At 41.0% G+C, this 18,498-nt stretch overlaps 1 protein-coding gene across 2 annotated transcripts in view; it reads right to left on the bottom strand.

The window, feature by feature from the left end:
• The window catches only part of vav3b (vav 3 guanine nucleotide exchange factor b), a 100,579-nt gene that overhangs the window by 6,581 nt on the left and 75,500 nt on the right, over positions 1-18,498 (bottom strand). Inside the window, exon 29 of one of the 2 annotated variants that reach the window (XR_003048705.1) lies at positions 8,353-9,326. The exons of the other annotated variant lie outside the window; for it this stretch is intronic. The gene's annotated coding sequence lies outside the window, so the exon portion shown is untranslated. Of the gene's footprint in view, positions 1-8,352; positions 9,327-18,498 lie in introns of those variants that run through there. 2 annotated transcript variants of the gene reach the window in all.

Genomic DNA, 18,498 nt, shown 5'->3' with positions numbered 1-18,498 from the left:
CACAACTAAACCTGCTCGGAACAAAAGCAAACATCAATAACAGCGGCATTAAAAATTTAATCATGGACTTATCCACCAGGTAATTGCCAGTGACGAAAACAAAGGACCAAATTAAATGTTTAATGATGACAGTGACGCCTCCATTATTTCACTCAGTTCCCTGTGAATACCTGACTCACTCCTGGTATTCTGAGGAGAAATCCTCCCCGATGCTTAAAGCATCTCCGTACCACAAATGTTTACCATATTCAACATCCCGGGATCAATATGTTGTTGGGGATTCTGTGTCTCGCAGTCCACAATTAATTCACTGACAGTGACCTCTGGCCGCAGTTTCAGCAAAGCCAACACCATCCGCGTGCTAATGGAAGAGATGTGGACGTAAAGCAAATGACCTGTGTTCATCTTCCTGAATAGAGCTCTGACTTGGAGACGGAATGGAAGAGAAACAACCAGCGTGTGATCTCAAAGGGAGGGAACTGAACGTCCTGTAGGCTGTGTCTAATGTCAGCTCGCTATTGATATGTGCGCGGAATATTCAGCAGCTTTTTGTTGGAATACCTTGACAGGTGGCCATACGACGACGCCTCTATGTCGCAACACTGAAGTGAAGTACATTGAGGGATGAAAGCATTGTAAAGAAACGTGTGTACAGAGGTGTATGTACATAGGATGTAGATGTAGAAAAAATACTTATATAAATGTACTACAATTTGATATATATATAAATACATATATAAATATAAGAAGCTATACATATCAATATACAAAATATAAATACATACATATAAATATATTTACATATGTGTCTCAAATATATACACATAATTCCCTTGTTCACTACAAACACTTTTACAATAACGAAACAGTGTATATATGTGTATATATGTGTATATATGTATATATATATATACAATCACTTGTATTTCACCTCCATTGTCTTTTTGTTTTCTTCACTAAATCACTGTTTCTTTTCTTCTTCTTTTTTTCCTTTTTTTCCTCCATCCAGTAAATCCACACCGGTGGACGACTGCGATCACTCACTAGATCTCGTCAGCAACGATCCATGCAGTCACCTGTAGTGTCTATCTACAGCCACTGATGACAGAGATAAATAGAACTAGGCAGATTAGATAAGTGTGCTATATTTTTCCACTCTCTGATCAGCTGAAGGAAATGATAGATGGACTAATATCTGCCTGGGTCTTCCACCTCTCCTGGCTTAAGCTTTATTGAGGTCTTTAGATTCACTTATCTGCAGCCCCCCAGGTTATCGCTCTGCGCTCCTTCAATGACAAGTGCCACCTGAGAGAAGCTCTGCACAGTCTCTTTTCCCTAAACAAAGAAATCTACACTCTGGCTTCTTCCTCCGGCTTCTGCAGTGCGGATTGAGTTGCTGTTTTTTTTTTTTTTTGGCTCAGTTTCTCCAAACACAGATTCATCTTAGTTTATAAACGGTTTCATGATAAGATACACACAGGATTTGGTAGGAGTTAGAGTGAATTTCATTTCTTTTGTAGAGATTGCATAATTTATCAAAATACATGCATAAATATATGTATATATACACATATATGTATCTGTATAGATACATATACATGCATATATCCACAGTATATATATATGTACTATATATATATATATATATCCTCCTTTAATCCCCACTACCACCAGCAGGCATGAGTTGATTGAGTATTGACAACATGGACGTCTGTCTCTGGCCTCTAATGATAAACCAATGGTCACTTCCCCCCAGTGTTATGTCTGTCGTCTGTTCAGTCAGTGAATAGGCCTCAGCATCCAGACCTAAAACAGTGGTTTCATCTACTGACACTGTTCAACTACAAAGTGCTGTCACTACTGATAGTGTTCAAAAACACATGGATTAATATGAGCAGACATTAGAATAAACCATGGGTGAAACTTTCACCGTGAGGTTGTATAATAAGCCAGTCTCCCACCTCAGCACACTATTACCTGCTGAAGGAGCAGCATTTGTATGGGAATGCATGTCAAAAAGTGGCAGGAAAGTTTGGAAGACACTCGGCAAAACTTTCGAGAAGAGAAGACAGGAACACGCCGTGATGTCACCTGGACCGCTTATGTTAGATGTTCCAGCCTCACTACTTTAGAGGGGGAATGGTTTGGAGGGATGCCCCTGGGCTACGGCGCCACAAAGAATACCAAGATGGATTCCTGACCACCTCAGGAGAACTTCCTCTTCAAAGTGCAGCTGCTCTCCAAACAAACAACAACACACTGTGTCTAGAATCATTCATGGCACTAACACTGATGTTGTGATGTATTAATATTATCGTTTTAGAAAATGTTACAGATGTGGCCTGATCAGACTCAGAGGTCAAAAACAAATGATCACAAACAGACAAATATCAAGATGTCTGTGATGGAACGATAACAGAATTTTCCTTCTTTTTTTTTTCTTCCTCAGACCTGATGACGTTGCTGTGAATAGAGTCATCTCTAAGACAAACAGCCAAAGCAGACTTATGGCAGATCAATATGAATGCAGTTGGTGTCATTTTTCTGTCGCCGTGACACTGCACCACAATTCTTCAGTTATTGTGCCTTGATTAAAATACTGAATATTTAGCTAATATATTTTTTGACATTTATTTTTATTTAAGGTCATCTTCACTGATTGATAAAGGCTTAAGCCAGTGATTCCAAACCGCGGTGCCGTGCCACATTACTATGCCGTATCCAACTGACTGGGAATTTATCATTTAAAAATATTTTCTCTGATGTCTAGGCAGATTTTATCACACCGACTTGTATCCAACTGTCTAGGCAGATTTTATCACACCGACTCCAAAATGGCCGAATTCAGAGCCGCGTCACATGCATGCACTTATGCACGTTGGTTTTCAAATCTACAACATACTTCTAACATGCAACATATGCACTGCTATGATAAATCATCCACCAGATTCTTGCTACACTCTGAAACAAATGCATCACAGTAATGAGGAATAACCACAGTGAGGCAGCACTGAGGGGCAGGTGGGCCGCCTTCATTTCAGAGACTCATCAAATCCATCAAAGTGTTTCAAAGTGAACGTATGAATATCCGGCATAAGAGATGTAGGTTACGCCACTCGCAGTACAGGCTGCTGGAGTTGAGAGTTAGACAACAGTGGGAAATATTTGTCTAGAAAGTGAAAAAACTGCAGCATCAGCACTGTCATGCATTTTCAAAAAGAATTCTTTTCTAAAGTTTCTGTCATCCCACATCTGTGCATCTTCCCCCGAAACAATCTGGTGCTGCAGTGACTGTACAAGAGGGGAAATAATCAGCAGAAAATGCAGCTTCTGTTTTTATTAATGCAATCAATAGAACTAATTCAACACCGAAGGTGTCAGACAATCGAACGTTTCCAAAACAATTTTTTTTATTCACCTGAGACGCTGATAAGCTCTTAATTATAGCATGGCACTGATGCGAACAAAGAAAAAAAAAATCCCTATCTGAACATTTCAACCTTATATTCATTATAAGTTGAAGGACACAAGCAAATGAAACATTACCCATCTGTTCTCTGTCCACTTGCACTTCTCCCTCTGCCTCTATCCTTCACTCCCCTGGTGGAGCCGAGGCAACCTGTGCATTACAAGTAGCGGCTGATGATTACATTGTTGGACTGAGAGCGATGCTCATGGTTCTGTAATCCCAGCAGTAATCAATATCTCTGGCCGCTTCCCTGTCCCATCCCTCCTACTGCATGTAAAATATCCCTGAGCAACACTTAGACCCCGCTTTAATTATTCTCTCAAAGTCGTCAGTGGCCTCGACCAATACTGGTCTGGAGCATGGCACACATGAATCACCGCTTTTTGTTTAGGGTTGCTTAACGGCACCAGGGAGTGATGTGATGAATTAGAACTGCTGTAAGTTGGTGCTGGAAACAATCAGAGGAAAATTATTGTGCACGGGAGAGCAAGGCAAAGTTTTAAGAGGTTTTCACACAAAACAGATTTATTAGAAATATTTATTGGAAGCTTCAAAACTTCTGTCCTCGTCTTCTGGACCTTGTTTTTGTAACAGACACGTCAGTGAAGTATTTTTCTTTATATTAAGAGAAATTATTCTCTGCATTTAACTCGGTCTTTGGTCCTGCTGAGGCCCGGACTTGAACCTGAATCCTTCAATTACAAGCCCGAACCTTTTGACCAGTTTGCCACAGACTGTTACAGAAAAAAAAAAGAAACACTACTTGTGATGTTCAGGATTCTTTTTCCAATCAAAATGGAAATATTTTAACAGTAAAATCCTTCGACTTGAACGGTGAAAAATAATGAAAAAACGACATGGTCTAATGTCACATGTTGAAGATGACAAGTGTGTCCAAGCTGGACCTATGACTTCACAGCGAAACTGGACTTATCGGCTGTCTACCTCGACCCCTTGAGGGTGGGGAGTAAAGGGCATTGTCGTGACCTTGCCCGTATGTTGAGCATTTGTGTGTTCACATTGTCTGCTGCCAATATCAGTCTAAAAAAAACATTTGTGAAGCATAGGGGGAGACGGGGGAGACAGGAAGTGTGAGTCACCTCTGTGCTTTTTTTTCTAAAGGGTGAAACAAGTCAATGAGAGAATTACAGTTTGAAGAGAGACAACACAGCATTAATTAATGAAATAATAGTGTTCTGAGAAAGAAGAAATTACAGCTTCTCTGAAACATCGACAGGTGAATTAGAGAGTGAAGCAGCTCCACGTCATTTTTTGCTCTAAGATCAGCAAATAAATGTTCTTTCGTCGTCTTCTCCCTGTGTTCACCTCTTTATACTTATACATTTCTCTATTGTTTCCTTTTTGTGAGAACAATTAATTATCAGTGTCGGTGATTTAACACGTACATTTTTGCAAGGCAGTATTTAAAGGAACCTTCAGACCATTTTTGGCTTCATTGTTTTCATCCTCACTTCTGCAATGTATGCACTTTATCAGGTTAGTTACCGGGGAAAGAAAAGAACAAATAAAATAAACTGGTAAAAAAAACATTTAGTTCTTGGGATCTCTGCTCTCAGAGGTCTGGCTAAACAGCATTTAGTTCTTAGGATCTCTGCTCTCAGAGGTCTGGCTAAACAAAATTTTCTTTTTTCTTGCAGCATTTATTTATCTTGATGCAGCTATTGATCACGCTCACGAGGAAATTATGTCTCCAGGCTTGGATGCTTGTAGGTGGGCAAGGACATTAATCAGGAAATCAATTGTGCTGTCGATTTGCCTGGTTGTGTTTGGGGAAGGACTGAGATGTGAAGACTCCGTCAGGTCAGAGTGAGAAGCTACTTATTCTGCAATTTCACAGCAATATCACGGCGCCTGTGTTGAAAACAAACGATCACTGCAGTGTTGTGTTGCCTTCTATCATTCTCCTACTACACCCACAGCCCTGGACTATTATATGAGTCTGACTGAGACCACGTCAACCATTTTGGATTAAACAGAGTCGGTTGGTGCTGACACATCTGTGGTGGAGAGCTGCTAATTGGAAAAGTAAACTCAAAACTCAAAACAGTCGCTCTGTAAAATTGTTCCACATCTTCCTCTCAGATGGATAATGTGATGCACTCAGACATGTTTTTTTTTACAGTCGTTTTTTTTTTCTGCAATTATCTTCTGAAATAGCCTTGTGAAGGTGGGATTTGTTGAATGGGAAAATGCAGAAACAAGTCTGATTGCACCAAATCATTATCTCCAGAAAATTCCCCGCAGTGAGTGACTGGAAAATTGTCAAAAAGTCTCTTGGTGTTGATGCAAATGAACCTCTGTGAACTCCACTTTATGTATGTAGGTGTGTGTGGCTGTCAATCAGCGCCGGGGTTTCTCACTACTTTTCAGTTCTGGAAACTTGTGCAGGGTGGTGGTCGCTTAATGTTTCTGTTTTTGTTTTCACTTTAAGATAAATCCAATTGTTGTCTTGCGTCACAGCAGCCAAGTGAGAAACAATTAGCCTGACAGTGTAATCTGCAAACACATACAGTATTGAACATATATTTCACATTAATGGATGTATTGTGAGGCCAATGTCTCAGCATCGATAACCACGAGGTATATGAATATAAACTATTGAACAGTACATTTATCGTGTACTACAGCAGTTTGATTCACGAGTTTCTTAAGAGGTTTATACATAATGCAGGTGACAAAAGGGTTGTAGGGAGGTTTGTATCGACAGAGAAGAGGAAGAGGAGGAAGAAGAAATAAAGTACTTGATCAAACCTGTATCTCTAACCTGTTTTCACCTAAAGTTCTTTTTCTAAATCATTATAATATTGCAATAAATATAGCAATGTAAAACTATTAATAATATTTTCTTGATTTCTAATTCTAAAAGTTCTCTAAAACTTTTTATTATGTTTTTTAAACTGTTAAATAAAGGATCTTTTCGCTTAAATGTAATTCCTGAAAGTTCAGTTTAATTATAACTTTTAATTTATAACTAGTTCTTTTATTTAATCCTGTTCTGGCTTTTTGTCAGACTTCACACAAAAAAAATTAAAATGAAATATTCACACACACAGTGAAGTCCATTCATGTTTCAGTAAAGTTAAGTTTTAAGTTGTAGGACACTTCAGTGGTTCCTTGGTCCTCGTCCACTCCTCTCCTAGCTCCTAACTCACAACAAATGTATCCTGTGATGTTAAAGAAATGACTTTTCTGATTGATCTCCATCGTATCGTTGTCATTCCTCACTGTCACCTAACCTGACCGTCTTCTACTGTTGATCCTGAATGATCAACAGACTTGGCTATGTCAAGCTTGGATTTTATTTTATTTTTTTAATTTATTTTGCTGTGGTTAAAAATGCCCAATGTTCCAGAGGTAAAACCTCCTTCATCTCATTGATTTGACACCTTAGTGACTGGTGTAACAAACATGGCTGAGGTGTTGGAGTTTATTTTCCCTAGAGAAACGCCAGCAGTCAGAAGAAGAAAAAAAAAAATCTCAGGAGGATTACAGGCCAACTTTGCCAAACAACCCAGGACACGGAAATGACTTCCACTAATCCCACTCTCTGATGTGCGCCACACAAAATACCCCTTTCATCAACAGTAATTGAACGTAGAGCAGACCACAACTGGGCCTCGGCCTCCTGGTCCAGTCTGAGATTCTGGAATGTTCTGTCACTGACACTGTGTTTGACTGAAACCATTGTGTAGCCTATAATATTAATCTGGACACATTCACCTGCTGACCACTGACACACACACACATTCACTGTTGGGTTTCTGAGGACCTCCTGTCACATGGGGAAAAATAAAATAAAGAATTAGTTCAGTTACTTTTCACATCTTGTATTTAATTTCAGGCTCAAGAAGATGGAAAAATTATTTTCTGTGGCCCGGCTTGAAAAAAAGACGGCTGCTCTGAACACTTCCATTAATTTTTTTTTTTTATGAATAAACATAATTATTCAAAGTATTTTGGATCTGGAAAACTTAGTTTGTTGTGGTTTGAATTAATTTTTAATTTAAAAAAAATAATTAAACTTTAATCAGGATTTCGGTGACAACTCTAATGTTGTCCTGAAATATTAAAATTAGACTGTGTTACAGCGACCATCATCATTATTAATCACACAGTATTTCTGATAGATGGTGTCTTTGAGTCGTTTATATTTAATTTTAAAGAAATGGTTGTAATTAGAAGCACCAACTGAGTGTAACCATTGACAACAGGGTTAGGGTTAAACCAGGTCAAATCAGCAGCACCTGGACAAAAACTACAACGTATTCTGACCACGAACTAAGTTGGTGAAATGTCAAATTGGTCTTTGAGTCCAGCTCATACGTTTACAAGGTAGGACAGGGTGTTAAAGTTTATACTTTGGGGCTTGTTGTTTGGTCTTGTCTCCCATGCAGTAGAGAGTCGTCAGACCCTGCTGTCTTCACACGGAGTCCAGCCTGGGGCAATTTAAATCTCCTCCACATACCTACACACACACTCACACACAAACATAGACACACACACACACTTTCCTTTTTCTTTTGCCTTCTGTGCCTGTCACTCTCCCTGTGTGTTTTTGACTTCTTTTCTTCTCTCACCTTCTTTCTTAGCGTGTTCACTGCTCAGTTAGTGAATCCCTCAAGTCTACGCCGGACCACTTCCTTTGACACACACACAGCACAGCCTGTCTGTCAGCGTCTGCACTGACAGGATGAGGCCAAGCTTACCCAGAGTTTCCACGGCTGTCGGACCGTTCGGCTTAAATACAGTACTTTTTGCATTTACTTACTTTGAATGAACGTGTTGTCGTCTGGAGAGGGGGTGAGGAGGGGTGTGTGGGGGGGGGTGCTCAAGATTGTCAATTGTCAAGTCATTCTAACAGGGTTTTACAAAAAAGGAAATAAACGTCTGGAAAAAACAAACAATAAATGAATGCAGTAAGAAACACTGTTAGCCAGGGTTAATTTACAAGATTTCTATCAATTAATAAAATCCCAAATTGATATATAAAGAATCAGGGTCTCATCACCAAAGTGATGCCTTCCACTGTACCACAGCACCTTCACAGCAAAGAGAAAAAGGATGTGAGGCTGGACAAACTGTCTCTTTGACTTTGGTGTTTTCTTCAAGGACAGTGTCCCCGTCCTTATCTCTGTGTCTCTGTAGGCTTGACTGGTGCAATGGAACAAAAACATTGACACCTTGTTTCAACAAATGAGAAATGACAAATACATAAATCATTTAGGCTCTGCCGAGTAGGGAGATATCACTCTGACACAGCCTCATGCTGTTTGATGCTCCACTGATAGAAAAAAAAAAAAAAAGGCTTCCAGGGAAGTCCACGGACGGCTCATAAAACCGATGACGTACTGAAGCGACGCGGCCGGTGGTGTCATTCAAACTTTGGAAAAAAAAATAAAACTTCATCATAACAAGGTAAAACGTCACGACAGATTTGACCTGCAGTTTACAGATTGTGTTCATCTGTCATCATCGGAGGACGGTATTGATTTCACTATGTTCAAAAAAATATATAAAAAAAATATTCTAAATAAATGCAAAGGGCAGGGAGAAGCAGAAACGTATTTATATTGATGTTATATTTACCATCTCATTGTTACTACATTGCCACAGTTATTGTGCCTATCCTCAGTGGTGCCAGACTGGTTCGAAGGTCAGCGGTTTGAATTCCTCCGTGAACTGAGACAATATGTGAGATTTCCAGGAAGAGTTTGTTATTGAGTGAAGATTCTATGAAGGAGCTGCAGCTTGGATATTAAAAACACCAAAGTGGTCCAGTTACTGCTGATTGTTGTTCCAAGGGTTCTCAAAGTAGGGGGCGGCCCCCGTAGAGAGCCTGAAGGTTATACAGAGAGGAAACAACAAGGCACAACTGATTAGTATTTTTTTAATCTCTTTGTTTAATCAGCACTATTGTTTTTTTTTTAATCAAATGCAGTGTTTTGATATGTCCACATGTCATGTTTGCTTGGCTTGGATGAGAAAAAAGCAGCTTCACATGTTTTTTCTCAACCTACAGCCAACAAAATATATTAGGACTATTTTATAAACCTCCTAATTGGGCAACAATCACATGCAATTGCTGCAGATTTACCCACTTGCAATCTTTTAGGAGTTACTGTATTCAACAACAAGACAAACATTCCACAGATGCTGTAATTCATCTTCAGATTCATCTAATTATCCATTTGGCCGAACACATAATGAGTCATCTCTGTGCCAAAAAGTGTTGGTTAGAATTCCTCACACGCAAATTAAATCATCCCCAAACAGTTCGGGGCCATTAGAGCATCTTAAGAAATGATTCACTTAACTAGGAGGTGGGGAGGGAATAGTTGAGATGAGGAGACTGGGGGGCTGTTCAGGAAATGCAGCATTCAGGCAATTAAATCTTGGCAAGAGAAACTGCATTGCACTGTCATGACCGCTTGTTGGAAATCAGGGTAACGAGACACATGTAGCGTGGAACACGGGAGGGAGAAGACGTTCCATGTGTTGTTGGTGGATGAGGGAAGGAAGGGGGAGGGAGGGGGGTCGGAAAACAGAACAGCTGTAAAGTCAGCAGCTCTGTGTGTCTGTCTGTTTGTTGTTTCATGAAAAACTAAAGAGCAACAGTGTGGCAGTGGAATAATACATTAGTGCAGCAGCTGTCCCTCATCTATGACCACTGATGGACTGATGGACTGATGGACTGATGGACTGATGGACTGATGGACTGCATATGTTCAACGCTGAAATCATTCATATTGACAGAAGGACACTTTAAAGCATTTAAATTAATTATTAATACAAAATAAACACAAACGTAAAATTAGAAATACTTTAAAACACCATCGACCGTTGACTACGGGGACATTTAAGACAAGAGTCTTCATGTCAGCAGTCACTTGTCCTGACATCAGCTCTACTCCACCACTATGACAACAACCACTGACACCACTCTCTAATCCCACGCCCTAAAACAAGCACACACACACACACACACACAGCCCTGCTGCTGGTCTGTCGTAGAGGACCCTTAATCAGCCTCTGCTCTCGTCTGTTAAAACTCTGTGATGATCTACTGAACATCAGATCATCTCTGTCAAGTTCAGCAGCTACACGTGTTATTCTGAAGGGCACATCAGGTTTCGCAGGACGCGATGTATTTTTAAGGACGAGACCAAACAAAACTTGAAACAAGGAAGCCCTGTCCACGAGCGCTGCCGTCATGTCTTATTCACTGCATGTGAGGATTCCTGTTTTGACACCTGGCTTCAAAGAATCCACATTCTATTTCATGTTGGCATTGGAGAAAAGTCAAAAGGATGCCAGATGCTAAATCCACGTCAATGGTCAAAGTTAGTCCCCCAGATGACTGAGGGGTCAACACACACACACACACACACACACACAGGCAGAGCTGCACTGCTGTATCTTTTGTCCTGAAATCCTGTTCCAGGAATTAGCGTTGTCTTTTCTATCCGGCGTGTCCGGCTCTCCTTCAGCCGCTCTTTCATGTTTTATTTAACGTGGGAGGATTTTAAGAATAAAAGATTTTCATCAAAGTGACATCATGTCTCTGACTGTACCTGGGAAGTTGTGCTTGAATCTGGAATTATCCAGATTGAAAAGCCAGAGCGAAGCCAATCTCTGTGCGGTTTTTGATGAGAGTTTAATCATAGTGTAGACGTAAGGGATCAGACGATCAGCAGGAGAAACCAAACAGCTGCTGCTGCTCTCCATATTAAATTGGTGCGACCAGGTAGCAGTGAGTTTGAGGTTGTATGTTAAATATAAACGCTGTGTTATTCTGGTATTAAAATCTAATTCTAATATTTACAGCTTTTTTTTTTATTATTCTGCAGAGACAAGAGAGACTCATTCAGAAGAACATCTGTCCTTAACTCACTGCCGCCTGCCTGGTCCACATACGGTAGGACACGTCCCACTGATACTGGGAAGAAATCCCTATTCTGTACTGCAAGTTTGGCCCAATGATAGTGCCATGCCCCACCCTTTCGGAACCACTACTGTATGTGATTATGTATTCCAGAGCAAGAACTTTCATATTTACCAATATTTTACAAAAATGCCAAGTTATGATATACTGTGTGTGCAATCTGCCCTCCTGCCCCTGCCCCCCGACTTGCCGTGCTGCATTAGAGAGTAAGAACTTGCATATTTGAAATTAACGATGCAGTACACCCCTGATCTGGTCTAGTCTGAATTTAGGAAGAAATCCCTATTCTGTACTGCAAGTTTGGCCCAATGATAGATGACTTGCCGTGCTGAATTAGAGAATAAGAACTTGCATATTTGAAATTAACGAAGCAGCATCTTACAAAACATGTAAGTACAGTACGCTTTGTATATATGAAAAACAGGGTTTTGATCATACAATATTTTGTTTCATTTGGGGCAGAAACACAAATGCTGGCGGTGCTCTCTCAAGTGCTGAAATGAAGGAGCGGTGTAAACAAAGAAGACCTACAGTCAGAGTGCAGACAGTGGCTCTGCTACTAAAACAACAGCGCAAAAAGGAAATATAACAGTACCCGCAGCATACTCAATAAAGACGAACAGCTAAACATAAACAAACAGTTGATGGAGGATGTGCCCTTTTTCCCAGGAGGGAAAACATAAAGGTGTCTTGAAGTGTTCGTGTTTATTTCTAAGCTGCAGTGAAGCAACAGGGAGCCTGAGCAGTCGGAGACACAGCCTGGGTATCACTCAGTGCTAGGCCTGTAGCTGACCCCCCCCACCCCTCCACCCCACACCACCCCTTCATTTTCAATACATAATGTGCACTTTGTTGTACGGTGGAGCTCCAACCCAGCCCATGCAGGAGTTGTCCACTCATTCAATTAATTGATTTTGCTGTCATCAGCCACTCTCTTGTGCTCCCTCTCTCCCTCTATCCTCTGTAGTCTCTCTCTCCCTCCTTGACGTCTCTGCAGGCTCTTGATGGCAGCTAAATGGTCATAGTCGGGGCCCAACAGGTATTTAGGGCTTTTAGCTGCTCAGGGTAATGTGCATCAAGCACAAGAAGCTAAAAATGTAACTACTCAGACCTTCCTGATTTGTTTAGTGAGGCCCGAGGAGGCCGTGCACTGTATCTGAAGAAATCAATCAGCAGGAGTTCAGACGGGAGTGCAGCAAAGTGTCACCAAGAAGCTGAGATGATTACGGAGCGAGCGGCGTTTTAATCCGCAGCCACGCGCTGTTCCCCGTGAGACGCGTTCTAATAAGTAACAGTTAATTGTGAGGGTTACTGTACGGGCATGTTACAACCAGGAGAGGCAGAGGTATTGATTAGTCTCATCAGCACCTGGTGATGGAGCCCTGTGTTTGATGTGTTTTTTTTTTTTCTTCTGGGCTACAGTCAGGCAGGTAGCTGCTTTGTTCTCAGGTTTCTGCAGGAGACGCTCATCTTTCTTGCTGAGGAAACCAGGGCAACCACCTTCTGACAACTCCCTCAACTCCTCTGACTTATAGAGTCAGACAGCCAACACACGCACACACACTAAAGAAGCCGCCAACACACACTGTAGGTGGTGATAGACAAGCCAGACTTGGAACAAGTACACACACACACACACATTCTGTATAAGGTGAGACTGCAAACATATACACAGAGCTACTGTAAGAACTATAGTACCTCCATAATAGTACTAGCATTTAATAGGAAAACATATATATACACATACAGACATATTTATATATGTATTTATAGAAATAAATATACAAACATTATAGAGTACATATATACATACTGTATATACACACATACATATGAGTGTATATGTATATATATCTATTTATAATTATAAATATTTATATCCACATTAACTTATTTGTATGGTTATGAATTGTACCTCTAACATGCATGAAAAGTATGCAATTTTGAAAACAGATTTATCCATATATTTTAAATGTTTCTCGTCGGCTTTTTTAAAAACTAAAAATTACTTGACTCGTTCTAAGCTGCTTGTACCAGATGAGGTTTTATTTCTGTGAAATACGAGGTTGACACGGCTTAAAAACGCTTCCCCGTCCAACATGACAGACATTTTCATCTGGTAGGAGTGATCTCCAACTGAAGTCAAGGCCACGGAGGTGTGTATTTTTCAGAGTTCCCTCCTAAGTATGCTGCCACAAGAAGAGCTGATCGCAATGGACGTCTCCTCTCAGCACAGCTAGAAAATCTCCTCATCACAATGTCAAACAGCGGGGACTGCACTTGAACGCTCACTTTACAGCACAGCAATGACCTGCAGCATCGTGTTAAGGTCTCAGACATGCCAGTTTCTTCTTCTTTTTTTTCTTTTTTTTTTTTTTTCTTGAGTCTGGACATCTTTGTTTTTTTTGTACAGCTGTTTTTGTAAGGTACTCAGACATACTGTCCTTCCTTTAACTAATCTGCTTCTTTGGTCTCAACCTAAAAACTTTATAACATTGTCATTGTCATTATAGCACTGCTGCTAATTTTTCACAACATGATCCAAATGCCTGCATCCACTTATTCCTTTAGACCAAATGACTCAAACTCCTGGTTCGAGGACTACTGGTTCGAGGACTGCCATCCACACCTGGTCCACAAGTACATGTCCCTGGTTCGAGGACTACTTCCAGCCCACAAACTATCCACACCTGGTCCACAAGTACATGTCACAAGTTTTCATTTTACTCTTTGGGAAAAACCAAAAACATTCCAAATGTTTTATCTGTTTGTTCAAACATCTTCCAGACAACCTGTGATAAATGAGCTGTCCTTGTTGTAAGGCAACAGCACTCACCGCTCTCCCACTGTGCCCCCCCCCGATATCTTTCAGCTCTGTGTAAAGTCCATAAAGTCCTCTTTTAAACACAACCAGAAAGTAAATCACAAAGTTAAACTGCGTTCCTCCAGAGTCCTCTGCTGATAATAACCTCCTTACTTCCAGGTACTAACAATAGATGCTGTGAATTAAAACAAGTTAGCAAAAGGCAGAACAAGTCATTTGGGTAATGGGACACTCTAATAATCTCATTAAAACCGAGGAGAGAAGCTGAGGGACCATTATCCCAATCCCTTCCCTGCATTAGAGGTATTTATTACTTAAGTTTTGCTGTGTTTTTCTCATCAGCATTTTGATTTGGATTCTGCCTCGGTGTCTGGCTGCTGCACAGAATGGCCAAAGAGGTCCTCCCATCAACACTCAGCTGAAGTGAAATCTCAGACTGACAAAGCTTTCCCCAATGACTTGGCAACATGGCTAATGGCCTTGCTCAGAGGCTGCTGGGGTCGAGCTTGTCAATACAATTCTATTCCGCTTTTCCCACTTGCCAGTTCCCATGTGGAACCAATTCATGAACCGAGCTGGTGTGTGCCTTTCCCTGGAGGTCACCGGCTGCCTTCACATCACACTTAGCGCCAGTTCTCCCTTCCTTATACCCTCCAGTCCCGGCTTCCCTCGCTCCACTGAGTTTCTGCTCAGTGTGACAGGCCGTACGGTGCAGCGGATCACACCGAGTCCACTTCACTGAGAGACCTGTGAAAATATTAGGGGCCCTGAGCAAAGGCATTGATTAGTGGAATACATCAAACCCTCCACTGCATATACTATATTATTTATACTGTATATAGTATATTTAAGGCACTCTGGGAGTATTCTTTAAGAATAATGTGGACTGAAGAACACCTTTTTTGTCTAAACCAGGGTCTAGGATGTAGGATGTTGTTATGTTGTTATTGATCATTGCCAGCATGAAAAAATATGTGTTGAGGACAACAGGTAAATCCACAAAAAAGGCATTTTGTTTTGGTGTCCAGTTTTTGCATTTAAATTTGCAGACTCCTGGACTAAATTAATTAAAGATTATTTTAGTAAAAAAAAAGAGCAGGATGTAGGCACGGGGGTGAGGAGTGGGGGATAAAGTTTGAGCCAATTTCTCAACCTATGATCTGCAGAAAAACATAATCAAAACAAAAACTTTGTAAGCTGCCACAAGCCAAGTGCAGAACAGCAGGAAGCTGTCACGCTGGCCGACCACGGCGAGTTATGATTTCCACTCAACTAGTCCACGTGCATATTCATTTTCTTTGTAACGATCTGGTTCAGCGGTGAACTGTTCAACTGTGTCTCCAAGGCCAGCGTCAGACAGGCATAATTTCAGGGCCATGCACCGCTGCTTCCATTGCCATTCAGACTCATTTTTTAGCCATTTAGCCGAGAAAAGAAAAGTTCAAAGACGTAGGACTGAGGGTCCTTTGTGAGTTTATGTTCTTTATGAGCTGTTTAAGAACTGTACAGTTAGGATTTTGTTTTTTAAATTAAATTATTATAAATTATTAATTATGAACTCCAAACCCCATCATTGGGCAGAAGACAGACTGCATCAAACTGACAGGAGCTGGTGTTTGGTCCACCGTCTCATGTCAGTCTTTCATACCATCATACAGAGGAGATTACACACACACACAACCCATCAGGGTGACATGTCACTTCCCACATTGGTTTGTCCCTTGGAAAAACGGTGTTGGAAACACACGGCTACAGAGACAGAGGTTAATATGACACGCCGCACCGTGGGCCGTGACATCTGTCTCTCACACCCCCGAGCCTCCTGTTGGGCCACAGGTCTCTTCCACATCACCCTTGGCTAGACAGCAAGTGCTGCCCACCAGGTGTCCCAGCTGCCAAACAGTGGGTGGTGGTGAACAAAAATATGCTCGTGTGAATGAGAGTAACATTGCCACAAAAAAAAACCCTGTCTCCTGCTGCACAGAGCACATCGACTCCATGTTGTTTTAGGAAACGACCAAACACTGTGTGGAAAAGACCACTTAGGCCCTACTAACTTTTGCATTTTACATGGCATCTAGGAATTGTTTTTCTTTCTTTTTTCTTTTTTGATTATTATGATGGTAATGTATCATGGATTTTACAGAATTTGTCATTGGAAAATACATAAGAAAAAAACTGATCTTTTGGAATACAACTGATATAAAGGAATAAAGGATAGATTTCCTGTTAGGTTTTTTATTAGCAGGAATTATGACCACAGGAAAAACACAATAGATAACTTCAAATTATTTTAATTATACTTTTATGTAAACATGTTTACACAACAGGACGTGTTTTGTGGTAATTGGTTGAAATGAACATAGATGAAAGGTGTAAAACAAAATTAATTGACAATTTATGCAAAAAAATAGAGTCTTGAAAAAGGCTGTCGGTCATTGGGAAAATAATGTAGTGGTTGTTTGTTTTTTGGTTGGTTTTTGACATTTCTACATAATGATGTTGAAAAGCTCCCAAATGGTTTGGGGGAATTGTAAGCAGACTGGGAACGTTGCAAAGTGCAAAACATGTTTTACCTCTCATCTAAGAAGCAATTTCCCACAAAGCAACAGGTCTAATTTCTACAGACTGAACAACATTTTACTTCAAAATAAGACGATTGGGAATGCAAAAAAACAAAACAAAAAACAGAACAGCTCGACAACCTGTGTAGAATGTACCAAACTTTAAGGCAAAGATGGATGGATTGACGGACAGACAGAAGACTAGATGGACGAATGGACGGATGGATGATCCCATGTGGTTAGACGACATAAACGTGCTCTATTTTTTGCATGTCACATACTGTACATACATAATATATACACTGGCCCATCAAGCCGTTCATGCGTACCGTCCTGTTTTCTCATGTGAAGCCAGAGGAGAGGTCTCTCCACGGTCCCCTCTGCACCTGGCAGTGTACGCTCCTCTCCATACCTGCCGCCCCCTCTGGGGTCTGGGGGATATTACATGGATCCCTTTTTAATGTTCTCTGTAAATCCTGTGGGGAAATTACCCAAGCCCGGTCACTGCCGTTTGCCACAGATGGAATGCCTCTCCAAAGGGATTATGATGCCCTAGACTTGCTCTCGTTCTCATTTCTTTTAAAGCCTAGTTATCAGTTATCTGTCAGCCCGGCTCTGTGGTGCCTTGACGGAGACGCGCGCATCTCGGCTGTGCCCTCGCCAGGGAGCGGAAGAAAATTCCCCTCCATCTCTGTCATTCATGGCTGTCAAGCAAAACAATGACGTGATGGTGGTGTTTGAAATGCACCGTAATATTGCCCTGTTAGGCCTTGTTACCCCCAACACCACTTCATGAGGAAAGGCTTGGTAGTCTATCAGTGGAGTGCCCCCTTCCACAGTGGGCTCCCTGAAATCAAATGAAGCCTTTATTACACACCAGGGATGGAGCAGAGCCAGAGAATCTAATATACTGGTCCATAACAAAACTTTAAAAAAGCTAGATTCTTATTAAGAGATTTATTTGGTAAAACTTACCAAAGGAATTTAAACTCTGATTGACTGACCACAACAATCTGACCACAGTGATTCACAGACACTTCAGGACAAACAGTACTGTTCATGAAGAACTCTCCAGAGAGGGAAACACCCCCAGCCCCACTGCAGGTGCAGTACCACAAACTGCCTCTGCGTGTGAGACGTCAGCTCACCCATTCACACTGCGATGATATATAGCAGCTATTGTGGTTAAAGGGTCAATCATACAGGGTAGTCAGAGCATTGCTAGTTTGAATCCTGGCCCTGGTTCTGGTAGGACTGTGGTGTGTGGTGATTCAGTGCTATTCAGTGCTATTCAGTGAAAAAAAAAAAAAAATTAAAGCAAGGAAGAATTTTAAGTGCTACTGTGAAATAAAAAAATAAAAAATTAAAGCAAGGAAGAAAAACAGGCATCCCCGAATAAATACAGCACGTCAGGTTGCTCCAGAAGAGTCAGCAGGTCAATGGTGAGGAGAATCCAAGTCGTAAATACGACTGCACGGCCTGATTGCTCGCCCGAGGCGTTGAGAGGCCATTCAGTTTAAGACAGAGAATCAGGTCAAAAATGAACTCCTAACATTCTAAAGGCAAGAAGGGTCTGAAGACCAAGGAGTGTCAGAGACATTGTCCAGTGACTGACATCAAGAAGTGCTACCGGTGGCTGAAAAAAGCTGCACTTAAACCATCAAAGAGTCTCTCATCA

The sequence above is a fragment of the Cynoglossus semilaevis genome, chromosome 20 (assembly GCF_000523025.1).
Source record: "Cynoglossus semilaevis isolate Cse_v1.0 chromosome 20, Cse_v1.0, whole genome shotgun sequence".
Taxonomy (NCBI): domain Eukaryota; kingdom Metazoa; phylum Chordata; class Actinopteri; order Pleuronectiformes; family Cynoglossidae; genus Cynoglossus; species Cynoglossus semilaevis.
This window is presented reverse-complemented; position numbering and strand designations above follow the sequence as displayed.